Source organism: Cannabis sativa, chromosome 2 (assembly GCF_029168945.1).
Source record: "Cannabis sativa cultivar Pink pepper isolate KNU-18-1 chromosome 2, ASM2916894v1, whole genome shotgun sequence".
Lineage (NCBI taxonomy): Eukaryota > Viridiplantae > Streptophyta > Magnoliopsida > Rosales > Cannabaceae > Cannabis > Cannabis sativa.
The window spans coordinates 8,110,354-8,126,307 of record NC_083602.1 but is presented as its reverse complement, the minus strand read 5'-3'; the positions used below and the strand labels follow the sequence as shown (position 1 = coordinate 8,126,307).

At 30.1% G+C, this 15,954-nt stretch overlaps 1 long non-coding RNA gene and 1 pseudogene across 1 annotated transcript; both read right to left on the bottom strand.

The window, feature by feature from the left end:
• Positions 1 to 152: 152 nt before the first annotated feature.
• LOC133034717 (uncharacterized) lies at positions 153 to 1,091 on the bottom strand. Its single transcript, XR_009686093.1, has 2 exons — positions 532 to 1,091; positions 153 to 316 (listed from the first exon to the last, which is right to left on the bottom strand). It is a non-coding gene; the product is annotated as an uncharacterized LOC133034717 (long non-coding RNA).
• Positions 1,092 to 12,092: 11,001 nt separating this feature from the next.
• On the bottom strand, positions 12,093 to 15,490 carry LOC133034716 (uncharacterized; annotated as a pseudogene).
• Positions 15,491 to 15,954: the final 464 nt, after the last annotated feature.

The window sequence follows — 15,954 nt, the reverse complement described above, 5'->3', positions numbered from 1 at the left end:
AAGTGAAAGAAAAAAACAAATCTTTAATGCCCAGAAGCTTAAAATGAAAAATTGGGTATTCAAAGAAACGAAGTGAAAACTAGAAAGAAGCATAGCTCCTCAGTCCTCACCTGATGATCTGGAACTTCTCGAATATTACTTTTTTTGTGAGATAAAATTAAAATAAAATAAATAAATAAAAAGAAAAAAAAAATACCTGGAACCTTTGAGGGAAGGTGCTAGTTAAGGCACCGGCGAACAGAGGGCGTTCTAAGTGGAAACCTTCAGGCATTTTATGCTATTTTACGATACAGAAAATGTTATACAGATTTAAATCCTAAAAATGGAATGCAACGAGTTAAAAGAAACACGAAGCCAAAAAAAATTAATTCTAAACTTGTATTGTATGATAAACCCAGCGTGAAGGAAGAAAATCAAGCCCTATGAGAACTAATACCGAGCAATAACAAAAATTCATACATAAGGCACGAAGAGATAGACATAGAAAGAAAGAAAGAAAGAAAGGAAAAAAAAAATACTAAAACGACATACACGGTCTTAGAGGACGAAGCAACTGCGCCGCCGCCGGTGATTGGGTTCCTTGGTCGAGAGGGAAAAAGAGGTTTTTGGTCTCTCTGACTCTGTTGTGCAGTGAGATGAGGAGTGGAGAGTCGGATAGCATCATTTTTACACTAACTGAGAAGAACAACTTTTGATTTGGTTTGGTTTAAGGAAGAAAAAAATCCCACATCGACTTGTTATAGCTTTTTTAATATGTTTATATTGATTACTTTATACAGTCCTATCGCCGGGTCCAGTCACGTGGGCCTGTAACCAAGTGGGGCAAAGTAGTTGGGATGCATCTGGTGGGCCGTACTCCCTAGTCATATGGATGGTGCTCTCTCCGCCCACCCTTATAGGGACGTGGTACCATTCCTATAAGATGGTTAGGAGCTTCAAGTGGCTGAAGTCTGAAGCACCGCACGCTGCCAACCTGGGGAGTAGAGTTGACAAGCATGTGACCCTCTGAGGGTTCATTATAAAGCACCATCTCACCTGGCTAACGGTCCACACGTTGCAAGCAACTATTTTTTATTACATCACTAAATAATATATTTTTCTTTATTACACAAAGCACCGTATAATATTAATATTATAGTTTAATTTTGGGGCTAACCTTAGGGAGTAGAGGTGTTGGCTTATTAGGAGGCATGCATACGATCGAAGATTCATAATAGAGAAATGCTAATTACAACTTCATAGTTAATCTCTATGTCCGAAATTACATGCCGAAATATTTTGTTTTAATTTTTTTTTTCATAGCAGTGTTCGTTATATTTACAGTATCATCCTTGTAAATTTTTGAAAAATTCTGAATAGTTTACAGTACCGAAAAAAGAGTTCTTGATATTACAGTTTACCACACGCGTTCAAAAAACTTAAAACGTATATTTTGTTGTACATATTGATCGATCCGTCGCCATGACTACTGGCGCTAGATATAATCAAATTTGATTAATTAATAATAAAAAAAAAAATATAGCTATTATATTATCACAAAATTAATCAAAGTTCATGATTGAAAAAAAAAATGAATTAAAGTTCATTTGTGGTATGGAATTATTATTGCTTCATTCGAGGGTATCGTATATTCCCGAAAACAGAAATTACATATGTCCTAATCGAATTCTTTTTTTTCCCACCTAATATATATTACCAAATATATTGCAATTAATTTAGTTTACAATGCTAAAAAAATTAAATATTTTGTTGCATGCATGATATTTTTTTATATATGTATTAAGCAACTATTTTAACTTTATTTTTCGGCATGGTAAAACTATTCAGAATTTTTTAAAAATTTACAGGTGGTCCTAAATAACTATAACACAGAGAATCATTAAAAAAATTGGACTAAAAAACTCTCCAAAATATCGAAACAAATAATGGGTTTACCAAAATACTCTTTTATGTTCCTACTACGGATTTTCTCTAATTTTTTTTTATTTTATATTATTTATTTAAATAAGTACATGTTAAGAATTTAGTAGTAGTATATATCTTAAAAAGTATCTACGGTGTAACCCTTAAAAAATGGTGCACCAATACACCCTTTATCTTGCTTTAATATTTAGAAATATTCTTTAACTATTTTTTTTTCATAATTGTCCACATTATAGTTATTGGGCTAATTAGGATTTTTGCCCCCTAAATTTTAACATGTACCGAATCATGTTCCCTTGAACTTTTCTGGCCGTTAAAAATTTCTCCCGAACTATTGAGATTGTTAGATTTAAAGACTTTTGTCTAATTTCATTCAATTTTACTATTTCAGTGATTGTTTAGGTACTAAACCATGCTCCCCAGACTTTGATATCTACCAAATCATGTCCCTCAAACTTTGACATGTACTAAATCATGTCTCATGAACTTTCATCTATGTTAAATTTTTTTTTTACTAAAATTGGACAAAAGTCCTTAAATCTAACAATCTCAATAGTTCAGGGGGCATTTTTAACGACCTTAAAAGTTAAGGGGTATGATTTAGTACGTGTTAAAGCTTGAGGGGCAAAAATCCTAATCAGCCTAATTATTAAAGGTATATTACAAATTTTATTTTTAAAAAAAAGTAGAAAAAAGAAAACAATGTTCAAAAATCTATAATGCCCATTTTAAAGATTTATTCTTACTCTCTTATCTCCAATATAATAATAAATATATAATTTGTACTATAATTAAGATGCAAAATTTACATTATATAAAATTTTGTTACAATTATTTATAAAATAAAAGTTAAGCAAACAAAAAGTATAAATGAAATAAAATAAGAAAAATTACGCTGCATCTAGAATACTCACCTAGTATATATAAAAGATGTACTAGAACTATCTCACGATAAGTTTTTTTTTTTTCAATTATTAATAACTACATATAATAATAAGGCCTAGTTCATATATTAATTCTATAATTTCATTTTTTATAGGTATAATTTCATTAATACTTGGTTCCCTTGAGAAGAAAGAATCTCACGGTCGAGGTCGAGCTCGTAAGAGACCGAGCTAGAGGTCGGGGCGAGGAGGTGCTCGCGGTCGAGGTCGCGGTCGAGCGGGGAAACCGGCATGTACCGTCGAGGCGGTGATCCGGAGAATCAAAATGCCCCCGTAAATGGACAACAACCGAGTCGAGGTGGGGGCAACCACGAAGTCCCTGCTGGGGTAGTTGGCCAAGAACACCAAAACGCCCCTGTAGTGGTGCCACCACAACAAGAAGATTTGGCGCAAGAAGTTGCTCGTCTCAGGGAAGAAATTAGGAAGCGAGATGAAGAGGCTCACAACCGTCAGGAACAACCCAATCAAGGACAACATCGATTTTTGCCGGTGTAATACCTGCCTGTGCCGGAGGGTCGATGGGAACCAATATATGAAAGGTTCCGCAAGCAACACCCACCAAATTTTGAAGGGGGCTCGAGATCCAATGGAAGCCGAGGAATGGTTAAGAACGAGTGGAAGGTATTGTTGAGTACATGTAACGGAGATAGTGTAGCTTGTGCTGCTAGTTTATTGAAAAAGGATGCCCGCATTTGATGATCTTTATATCGTTAGAAAGGTCTTTCAATTAACTAAAAACTTTGTGAACAGTTTGACTTCTAATTCAAACGTTTTATAAGTCAAATTCTAGGCTAAAGTTGCTGTACAGTAAGAGTAATAAATATATTGAGTTTATCGGTGGACTAAGGGTTTCGTTAAATGTTATAGGGCCTAGAAGGTATCGTAGGAATTAATTACAGCGGAGTTGAGGTAAGGAAAAATAATTATACTTTATACTTGCTTTTTATATGGTTTGAGTACCTAGTATGAGTGCTTGAATAAATTGTATTGAAACTGTGGAATGTGATAGTTTCGGTGAAATATTAGTGTTTTGTCGATGGATTGTATATGGCTGTTTAATCATGTTCCAGGTACTTGGAAGTGGTTGGAAACCACACATGTATGGTGATGTGGTAAGTGAGGCAGTGTACGTAAGGGTGCACTGGTTATTGGTACTGCGTTCTGGTTAAGAACGTAAGACTTCCAGATTTGTATGGAAGCTGGAGTGTGAGTGTGTGGTATTTCAGTATTTGTGTGGCTGCCTCTATTTATACTTATGATTAGTTTATTGTATGTTTGATGTATATGTTTGTGCTATGATGTGTGAATGTTGGTACATAGTATTTTGTTTTTCCTTACTGGGCTTTGCAGCTCACCCCTTATTTACCCCCTATGTGCGAGATAAGTAAGTACCGTAAGCTTTCGGTGACAAGTTGAGTCCGGGCAGCATGGGGTGTATCTCGTGTGATCATGTAACTGCGTGTGGTCTTGGCCATCTTCCGCTGAAAGTTTTTTTTTAATTTATTAAACTTATCGAGGATGTTGTCGTTTAAATTTTCTATTAGTTTTCCCTAAGTGGTAATACTTTATTTTTAACTGGGTACCCATGTTTTGAAAATTGTTATTTTTTTAATAAAGGCAACATTAGTATCTTAACGCCAGCTTTATTTATGGCATCTTATTTTACGTAAGTAAGGGCGTTACACTGGTTTTATTATTGTATGATATTTGAACAACAATTTTTATTTTATTTTAAATAATCAGTTTCTGACACACATATTATTTTATTATTTTCATAATTGTTTTTTTTTTTAAGTAACTAGTTTTCATAACTGTTTTTTTATTGTTGTTCATAATTGAGTTTTAAGTTTCAATTTTTTATTTGATTATTTCAAGAAACTGGTTTTTATTTGTTTGTTTTTATTTTGGTTGTTTTACTAACTGGTTTCTCACATTCCATTGTTTTTTTTTTGTTATTCTTTTATGGTTTTTATTGCATTTTTGTCTCTTTAATTTTTTTTTGTTTCTTTTTTTTCTCTTTGATTTTAGTTTCTTTTTCTCTTTGTTATATTTGCTACATAATGTATGTTTAAATCAATTATATTTTTTTGAGCAAGCAAATAAAAATTAAATGCCAAAATAAAGAATGAAGTTAGAAGTTTGGTTATTAGGTATTGATATAAAATTTATATGTTCAAACTGGTTTTTAAATTTAGTATCGTTTGTAAAAGTTTAGTTCTATTAGGTATTGTGTATTTTTCATTATGTTATTGATGAAACTATTTTTTTTTTTTTGCCTCTTTTAATGAAATAATTAGTTTCTTTTAATATTGATGAAACTAGTTTCTAAAGGTAGTATCGTTTTTAGATTGTAATTTTTTTCATTATCTTGTTGATGAAACAATTTTTTTTATTCTTTTAATGAAATTAATAGTTTCTTTTCAATGTTGATGAAACTAGTTTTTAAAGTTTGTATTCTTTTGAGATTATGATTTTTTATATTGCTTTTTTTTTCACGATGATTTTAATGAAACTGGTTTTTTTTTTCTGCTGTTTTTATTAAAATAATTAGTTTTTAACAAAAAAAAAACAAATAGTAGTTTAAATAAAAGAAAAACAAGTTTAATTTCTGTAAAAAAAATGAGATACAAAAATGTACACTAATTATATATAAGACTTTTTTCATAAATGTACAACAAAAACAAAATAATTACAAAAAATGTGCAAAAAAAAATTATTTAAAAAATTTATACATTTTGAAAACTTATTACATAAAACCATATATTTTAATTATTAAATAATATAAATCATTAATGATTAAACTAATTACCATAAATAGATTAATGTAATTAATATTGGTAATATTATTTTATAATATCTTATCCTTATATTTATTATATTAATATTTTAAATATTAGTAATAATAAAAATTCAAAATAAATAATTCCGTAAAATTAATTAAATAAATAATAAATAGTTTTATAAAAAATAAACAAATTAAATATTTATTTTATTAAATAATAAATATTTATTATATATTTTAGTATGAATTATTATAATCTAATAAGTTTTTTTTTTCAATAAAATAAATATAAAAATTATAAACATTAATGTATATAAATATAAATCAATGTTTAAAATTACTAAAAATAAACATGACACACATAGAGTGATATAATAAACATATGTGAATATTATTATTTTGTTTATTAAATTTTATGTTTAATAAATAGAAAATAAAATAAACATATATATACAAAGTATTTTATATTATTAGTATGTTTATTATAATTGTAAATATAAAAATAGACATAGCTAATTTATACTATACTAAAATAAATATTTTTTCTTTCTATTGTTTCTATAGAAATACAATTCTTACATCAAAAAATAAATAAACAAACATAACTTTATAAACTCTAAATATTATTTAATTAGAAAAAATAAACAAGACACAAAAAAAAAAAAGATAAACAATTTTTTTATGTATATTATTTATTTTCTAAAAAAATTACTAAAAAATAAACATGACACACATACAGTGATATAATAAACCTATGTGAATATTATTATTTTGTTTATTAAATTAATATGTTTAATTAATAGAACATAAAAGAAACACATATATACATACAAAATATTTTATATTATTGGTATGTTTATTATAATTGTAAACATAAAAATAGACATATAGCTAATATTTATACTATACTAAAATAAATATATTTTTTTTCTATTGTTTCTATATGTTGATTATTTTCTAATGAGTTAGTGAATAAATTTATCTATTAAAAAACAATTCTTACATCAAAAAATAAATAAACAAACATAACTTTATAAACTTCAAACATTATTTAATTAGAAAAAATAAAACATAAATTGTAGATAAGTATATGTGCATATGATTTACTTAATGAACACAAAATTATTTATAGAAAAAATCAATATTGAGAATCATTTACAATAAATAAAAATGTGATAATATATCAACAAAATATAAACAAAAAAATTTGCATACATTTATAACACAAATAATAATACAAAAAATACAAATAAAAAGAAAACACTTGTAAATAAATAAAAATAAATAAAAAAAAACTAATCTTCTTATTATAATTTTTATAAACATAAATGTTTAAAATTTGAGTATATTGTATTTGGATATAGTATGTATTTGAATAATAGCTTTATAGGAAAAAATTAAATAGTGATTTAATCTAAATACAAACTTTCAATATTTATAATAATGGTTGATTTTTAAAATTATATAAAAATATAAAATAATTATTAATATATCATTCAATAACTATAATAATGAGTGATAATAAATTAAATAATCAAATACTTACGATTTATATATTGTATAATAAATTGAAAATAATTTTCTTCATAATAGATAAAATGTATGATTATATGAAAATAAATTATTATGCACATATATTGTAATAAAATTATATAATGTATATATTAGTGTAAATTGCCCTATATATTTATATATATACAAAGAGAAAAAAAAAATTGTTTGAGAAAAAAAAAAAAAGAGAGACACAAAGAGAAATTAGAAAACAAAATAAAGAAAATTAGAGAGAGAGAAGAGAAAGAAAGAAAGAAAAAAGTCAACAAATCGACTTAAAAAATAAAAAGAAAAAATAGAGCCAAAATTGACCAAAAAATATATAAAAACGACAAAAAAAAGCTTTTTAAAACTTTAATAAGTAAAAAACTAAAAAAAAAGAAAAAAAATTAAAAAAAGTATAAATGTAAAAATTTCTTTGTCAAATTATAACTGTAATGTGTGAAAAAAAAAAAGTTAGTATTTCGTGTAAATTTTTCAAATAGAAAGAAACCCTAAAATGTAAATGTAAAATAAACTAAAAAAAAAAATAAAACTAATTAAGTTAGAAACAAAAACATGAAATATGGGTTTGTATAATAGGTTTATAAAAATATGGCATATCAAATACCATAAAAAGTCTTAAATGTGAAAAAATGTCATAGAAGAGTGGCAAACCTATAAATGCCATATTTTTGTAACTTTTTTACAAAATCTCATATTTTATGTAATTTTCACTTTATTTATTTTATTTTAAAATTTAATATTCTTAATATCAAAAACTAAATATTATTTGTTTTTTTTTAAAAAATAAGAGAGATGCAATACTAAATTACCGTAGCTGAGTGAACCAGTGTAGTATATGGAACATTATTATCGAATTGAAGTGCCAATATCATATAAAAATTGTTATGAGAACAGGTTTTTTTTTTTTTGAAACAAGTAGCATTTAGTTTATGATATTAAGAATATTAAGTTTTAAAATAAAATAAAAATAAATGTAATGCATCTGAACCATCCACGTGTCCATATTTATGAGTTAACGGAAGTGATAGTAATGGTGTAAGAGAATTGTAATATTAGGTATTTTTGCTTCCAAAAATAAACTAGCACCCTAATATAAAAATGTTGAAAAATTATATCAAACAAATTAAGTTTAAAATTAGGATTATTAGTAATTCTCTGTAATTGTAGGTGCCCTCCACAAAATAACCTACAAAATAACAAAATAAAACTCTATTACTACACAATATAACGAAAAGATAATGTGAAATAACAATAGTAAACAAATCCATATTTAATATAAGGACTTAAACTTAAAATACTTATCTGTCAAAAAAGAACAAGTCGTTGAAATAGAAATCATATTTAATATAATGAAAAGATAATGTGAAATAACAATAGTAAAAAAATCCATATTTAACATAAGGACTTAAACTTAAAATACTTATCTGTCAAAAAAGAACAAGTCGTTGAAATAGAAATCATGAGCAAAATCACTTCTCTTGCCAATTGACCAAACTACAAAATTACCCTAAACAAATAGGGACAAGCCATAAAATGGCACAAAAGCCAAAAAAGGCACAAAAGTCGTAAAAGGTATCAAAACTATCAAAAAATAGTGCAAAAAACCCATGTAAACATTTAGTATTTAAGTGTATAAAATCTGAAACATTAAGTATTTATGCCGCAATTTACCAAAAAAAAAAAATATAAACTCAAATTTACCATATGAGATGTTATTGCAGGGTATGAGTTGTCCACTTCCATTGTGCTTACAGTGGTTTCTGCTGAATCTGCTAATGTACCAAACTTCTCTTTAGCTTCAACATAAATCTGAGGTTGATGTGGAACCAAAATGCATTGGTGTTTTAGACTCTGCCCCAAGTCATAGGCCACACAAGAGCTCCAAGTTGATTTGGGAGTATGTGCTCCTAAACTAGAGGAAGTGAAGTTGACATTCTGAATTGATCCACCTGAAGATAGATGTCATGAAAATAAACACATTATTCATTTCATAATTTACTATTTTCATGGTAATTGGTTACCTTTTTAATGTATATTCCAGTTTCTGATTTACTTGTAAAGCTGCTACATCCTAACTAGTCAAACTACCAAAATAAGATTCACTTGAACATAGAAGATTAGAGTCAGCAAAAGGAATCAATTAGAAAGAATGAACTGTTTTTTCGGACTTACGTTCCTGAAGAGCGACATAGGCAGCCCTTGCAGCATCCAACTCTGCTTGTTTCTTGGATTTTGCTGCTTTCCCATGGAATATTTCTCCATCCAGCTCCACACTAGTAAAGAAAATAGGCTTGTGGGGTTCACCACGTTTTATAGTTTTATAAACTGGAGTGCTTAAATCTTCTCTCCCGAACTAGCTCTTGCAAGAGATTCTTGTAAACTCGAGACTCGTCCTGTAGATGGAAAAAAGTAAATTAGACTAACAATTTTCTATATATTCATCCACACAGATATGATGCTGCAGAACATGTAACTGAAGCAGTAGAAAGAAAATTCCAATATAGAAACCCATTCTAAACATTCTTCACTAAAACTAAATACAACTACAGTTCTATAAAACACCAAGCTTTGCAGCATCTAAAGATTTGTGAAGAAAAGAAAAAGCTCTTAGCTACTTTGGAGTGCTTGCCTCTTGAAAGTTTTCCATTAAGAAAGACATTAAAGCAACCTTTGCAGTATCACTTTCAGCGTCTTTCGAAGTGTTGAAGGATCCAGAGCTCTCAAAAATTTGGTCACCAACTGTAACTGTTGCCATAAACTGAGTGGCCTCAGGACACTGATCACATTCACAAAAGTACACTGGCAAACCGAAATTTCTCTCGTCTAGCATATTTCTCAGCTTGCTTCTTGACTGGACAATAGTTTTATATATATACATGAGTGAAATTTCATTAGTCTTAAAAAATTTAAGGGTTCAAAAGAACATTTCTAACAAAGACTAATGTGCTTTAGTTCAATTTTGTGTAACTTATAGAAGTTGACACCATGAACTTTGATAGTTTAAAATAAGAAACACATGAATACTATGGATGATTGCGTATAATGGAAAATCTAAAATATTAGGACTAAAACATAATACTCTCGAGAAATTAAACTATTGACAATCCCAACAAAAATAACTTCACTTCAATAGATACTACCTAATTACCTTTCTGTATAACATAGAATTATATATACATATACTTTGAAATTATGTACCTTTAGTCTCCTCACCATCACCAACACTGATGCCCAAATCATCTGACTGCATCTTGAGAATCTCCAGTTTTTCTTCGATGCTTCGTTCTCCCTTGTTGGTTTTGATTATTGTTGAAGAATCTAAACCATAATGAAAAGCAAAAGGATGTTACAACAAATTTCAGCATAATCTTTACAATCCTTTTTATTCTATATCAATCTTTCACCACATATAAAGGTACATATGACCTTTTAATAGCAATATGATACTTCTAAGAGACATGTTTCTACATCACTAGCCAAAGAAGTACCATCAAAAAATGATATGGTTTATAATCTCAGCTATTGTTTAACTTAACAAGCAATTATTATTATCATTATTTTTTTTTTGGAGTAGTTTCTGAGTATGGTAAATCAAGTTAGCTTAAGAAAGCTTTTAAAAACTTACTAAGTTGAAGCTCCTTACCACTTTTCAAGCCAGAAACATTCGATCGAATATCAAGATTCTGGTTGCTTTCTTCAACCATAGGTGTTGCAACAGCATGTTCAGCCTATGCCATTGATGACACAATCGAATAAGAATCAATATGCTTAATGAAAGAAACTAATTGGGGACAAACCATTATATAACACAAGAAAGAAGGAAAGAAAGTGAACCAGGAGGTGGAGAATTGAAGTGAAGAAAAGCAAGCATGGCACCATGGTTATGGGCTTGTTTGTTGGATTTGAAGACGACGAAAGAGTCAAAAGAAATGCCATTGACTCAAACAGAGGCTCCAAAGAGAGGGTTATGATCTGGCCCATATCTCATAGAGGTGTACTTTGGTAAACCCCATTGATTCTTGTGGCAAAGCTCCTGCAGCTTCGACTTGTACATTCTTTTTCTCTTTCTCTGCTTAGTGTTGAAGTATTGAACTTGCTTACTGAAGAACTCTTTAAGAAGATGAACATCAAATGCATAGTTTCCAAGTTTTTTTATATGGTTGTTAGTTACCAAAGGACATCAAAGGCTTTTCCCACGTGTTAAAGACAACACACACATATTGCTGTGCTTTGTTTTCCATGTCTAACATATGACTATATGAGCACCAATAAACTAATCGGTTCCTACGTAAATTAAGAGAATTATATTTCTTTATTCTTTTTAGGTGTACTACTACCTTTTCTGCTAATCATGCTTATTGAACCAGCTTCACTTCCCATTCAATAAGTATGCGTTACTATACTAGTCTCACTCTTAACATACTTTTATATACAATTATTCCCAACAATTTCCAACCTTTAATTGGAGATGTTATTTAACTAAAGTAAAGGGATTATTAAATAACATTGTGCATTATGTACTATTGTTTTCTTTTCTTTTTTTTTTTTTTTTTTTTTTTTTTTCTGAAAGGGCACTTATACTATTGTATTTAAGCAGATTTAGGATAAATTTTATTTTTCTAAAAACTATATATAACATCGAATTAGTTATATTTCTTTAACCAGAGTGGCCTTAAAGCGCTTTCATCAAGTTAAAAAGTACATGTTGAATCAATTAAAATAAAAGGTTAAAAAATACATGACAAAAAGAAGAAAAAAAAATTACCCAAAATGTGGTCACTAACTGTCCTTTCAAAAAGTTTTAAGTTTTAAAGTTTTATAATTCAATGAAATTCTGGTCAATTTATCAAACACAAAATTTTGTTAAAAAAAAACAAGAAGTGATATCATTTACAAAGCCCTAGGGGTTTATTTTTATTGTGTAAAACTGCACACAAACAGTAACATCTCCAGTGCAGAGAGGGCATGAGAGGAAGACGACCCGAAAGTAATTTTAACAATCCAGACTCTACAAAAACGACTGAGACCAAAGTCACCAAACCAAGAAGCCATTCAGTTCAACATTCAAAGAAAATGGAAGATGACAACAGAAACTAAGTTTGGTGACTGGCAACAATCTTTCTGAACAAAAAATAATCATTAAATCCAAAACAACCACCCTATTCATGTATAATCTATACATGGCCCTATGACTCATCTATACACTTCCAAAAAGGCCCCAGTTGTTGACTTTAAACGTTGAGACAGCAAGTTTGAAGACCTCAAGCATTGGCACACATCCAGAAAGCTCAGCAGGAGTGGCAGCACCAGCCCCGACGGCGGTAGCACTTTCACTCAATGGACTGAAAACAATAAGGAAAGTGTGAGGGTGTCGGAAATATTAACACAACACAAAACAGTGTTGTTACCATCTATTTCTGTTCAAACATTTGGGAACTGAACCACAATCGGAGAATCTAACACAAGGAGGGTGCAGAGGAGGAAGATTATGCTCTGCCTCTTTACATTACTAAAGCACTGCTGGCAGGAAAATTTATGTTGAGAGGAAATAAATTTGTATCCTTGAAATTCAACATCTTAACATTTGGAAGAAAAAGATGCATTAATTTTACACTTGCAACTAATATGCATAAATTGACTGAATGTTGTAAGTATATTCATGTGTAGATGCTCTTCTTTTAGGTGTTATTTATTCAAGTATAGGTGATAGCATTTAATCAATGATTTGTACTCTCAGAAAGAAAAGCAAAAAACCGAGAACTTGTTGCAGCAGAACACAAACTCCTAGTACTTACTTTATATGAATCGGCTCATATGCAGAAATTAGGATATCCGTGTTAACTTCTTTAAGACGAACATTTGCAACATATACCCACAAGATAACAATAAAATATTAATAGAGCACAGAAACACTAAACCGTTATTAGCTGGTGGAAAGAAAATCCTAAACTAGATTTAAAAAAGAAGAGAAATAACTTACCCTCACAACATTTTGTGCTTCCCTACCTTGCCGTCCCTTAGAGATAGCCTATGTTCAAGTAACCAAAATAATGAATTGATATGAGCCCAAAAGGTTAATACAGTTTAAATTTGAGATTCTTCAAAGGAAGTTTGATAAACAAAGAATATTTTCCATGCAATGGAGAAACTACAAGCCATGCTTCAAAAGCACTTCTTGCAATCATCATAGTTCTTCGTAAATGTTTCTAATGGCAGTTCAATACAAATTATTTGGAAAGAAAATATTCAATACCGATAATGATTAATCAGGTGATGAAGCAGCACACTGTTATACTATTTCTCTTCCATTCCATATCAGTCATCAGGAAAGGAAAAGGATATATTATGTAAGGTTACTTGAAAGAAAATGTTGAAATATATACATATTTGAACACAATTTCCCTTTTGTTTTTTCATCTTTGTCCCTACAGAAGAGGCACATTGAAGGAAGTAGAAGAACAGATACCTAGCATCAATAATCACAAGTTTACGACAGATACAAGGTTGGTGACATTTATGATTCCACACAATAGACCAAAGGCCAATCATCCATTACTTAAATGTGAAGGCAAACTAAAGAAAGTAAAAACCCATAACCAACAGCAAACACAACCTAAAAGATTACTATGGACACATACCATTTGGCCTACTGCAGTTATAATGACAGCAGGTGTGCTCCTATAGCACAGTCCAGGGGCCTAAGTCACTGCTGACTGTTCAATCACCTGAATTTTAATTTGAGGCAAATTAGTCTTTGGCACAATAGTTTGAATCATATCTCAGCTACTATTGGGGAAACTTTTCTCATATCCAAATATTGCGAAAGCTAGTATCATAATATATCGGCATTTAATTACCATCTTACATAGATAGAAACTAGAGAATAAGAACTGAAGAGGACTAAATTAACATGTACGCATTTATACGAAACAAATTGGATAACCCTTTCAAAATAAAACCATAAACAATCTAAGACAAGGAAAATATGATCAAGTTAGCAATTGATAGATGAATACACAATTAATGAGTGTGAACAATAATAGGGAAAAATTTAATTACCACGCAGCCTTCAGATTCTTGTTCAGAGGCAAGGTCTTGAAGAAACCATGAAGCACTTCCATCATCACCAACTTCTTCCTTCAATTCTAATATCTCAAAGATCAAACTTTCATCCCGGGAAGGATCCACAAACACCTCCTTTAAACCCACAAAATAATTAAGAAAAACAATCAATAATGCATAAATAAACAACATAAGTGAAAGAAAAAAACAAATCTTTAATGCCCAGAAGCTTAAAATGAAAAATTGGGTATTCAAAGAAACGAAGTGAAAACTAGAAAGAAGCATAGCTCCTCAGTCCTCACCTGATGATCTGGAACTTCTCGAATATTACTTTTTTTGTGAGATAAAATTAAAATAAAATAAATAAATAAAAAGAAAAAAAATACCTGGAACCTTTGAGGGAAGGTGCTAGTTAAGGCACCGGCGAACAGAGGGCGTTCTAAGTGGAAACCTTCAGGCATTTTATGCTATTTTACGATACAGAAAATGTTATACAGATTTAAATCCTAAAAAATGGAATGCAACGAGTTAAAAGAAACACGAAGCCAAAAAAAATTAATTCTAAACTTGTATTGTATGATAAACCCAGCGTGAAGGAAGAAAATCAAGCCCTATGAGAACTAATACCGAGCAATAACAAAAATTCATACATAAGGCACGAAGAGATAGACATAGAAAGAAAGAAAGAAAGAAAGGAAAAAAAATACTAAAACGACATACACGGTCTTAGAGGACGAAGCAACTGCGCCGCCGCCGGTGATTGGGTTCCTTGGTCGAGAGGGAAAAAGAGGTTTTTGGTCTCTCTGACTCTGTTGTGCAGTGAGATGAGGAGTGGAGAGTCGGATAGCATCATTTTTACACTAACTGAGAAGAACAACTTTTGATTTGGTTTGGTTTAAGGAAGAAAAAATCCCACATCGACTTGTTATAGCTTTTTTAATATGTTTATATTGATTACTTTATACAGTCCTATCGCCGGGTCCAGTCACGTGGGCCTGTAACCAAGTGGGGCAAAGTAGTTGGGATGCATCTGGTGGGCCGTACTCCCTAGTCATATGGATGGTGCTCTCTCCGCCCACCCTTATAGGGACGTGGTACCATTCCTATAAGATGGTTAGGAGCTTCAAGTGGCTGAAGTCTGAAGCACCGCACGCTGCCAACCTGGGGAGTAGAGTTGACAAGCATGTGACCCTCTGAGGGTTCATTATAAAGCACCATCTCACCTGGCTAATCTGGCCCACACGTTGCAAAGCAACTATTTTTTATTACATCACTAAATAATATATTTTTTTATTACACAAAGCACCGTATAATATTAATATTATAGTTTAATTTTGGGGCTAACCTTAGGGAGTAGAGGTGTTGGCTTATTAGGAGGCATGCATACGATCGAAGATTCATAATAGAGAAATGCTAATTACAACTTCATAGTTAATCTCTATGTCCGAAATTACATGCCGAAATATTTTGTTTTAATTTTTTTTCATAGCGAGTGTTCGTTATATTTACGGTATCATCCTTGTAAATTTTTGAAAAATTCGAATAGTTTACGATGCGAAAAAAGAGTTCTTGATATTACAGTTTACCACACGCGTTCAAAAAACTTAAAACGTATATTTTGTTGTACATATTGATCGATCCGTCGCCATGACTACTGGCGCTAGATATAATCAAATTTGATTAATT